Raw genomic sequence first — 379 nt, forward strand, 5'->3', positions numbered from 1 at the left:
GGAAGGAGGCAGGGATGGAGGGCAGGGAATGAAGGCAGGGAGTGAGAGCAGGGAATGAAGGCAGGGAGTGAGAGCAGGGAAGAAGGCAGGGAGTGAGAGCAGGGAATGAGGCAGGGATGGAGGGCAGGGAATGAAGGCAGGAAGTCAGGGTAAGGAATAAGGCAGGGATGAGGGTAGGGACCGAAAGCAGGGACTGGGGGCAGGGAGCCAGGGTTGCCGTTGGTATGTGCCTGCTCCAGAGGCGCAGGGCAGCCCGGCGCAGCTCTGCCTTTGCGGGCCCCTGGTGCGCCGGGACACAGAGCGCAGGTAACGAGCTCTCCCCCGGGGGTGCGGGAGCGCTGGGCGGCAGCGCTCGGTACAACCGGATAAGCCGGGGCCG

Source organism: Nestor notabilis, unplaced genomic scaffold (genome assembly GCF_000696875.1).
Source record: "Nestor notabilis isolate BGI_N333 unplaced genomic scaffold, ASM69687v1 scaffold21942, whole genome shotgun sequence".
In the NCBI taxonomy this organism is placed as follows: Eukaryota; Metazoa; Chordata; class Aves; order Psittaciformes; family Psittacidae; genus Nestor; species Nestor notabilis.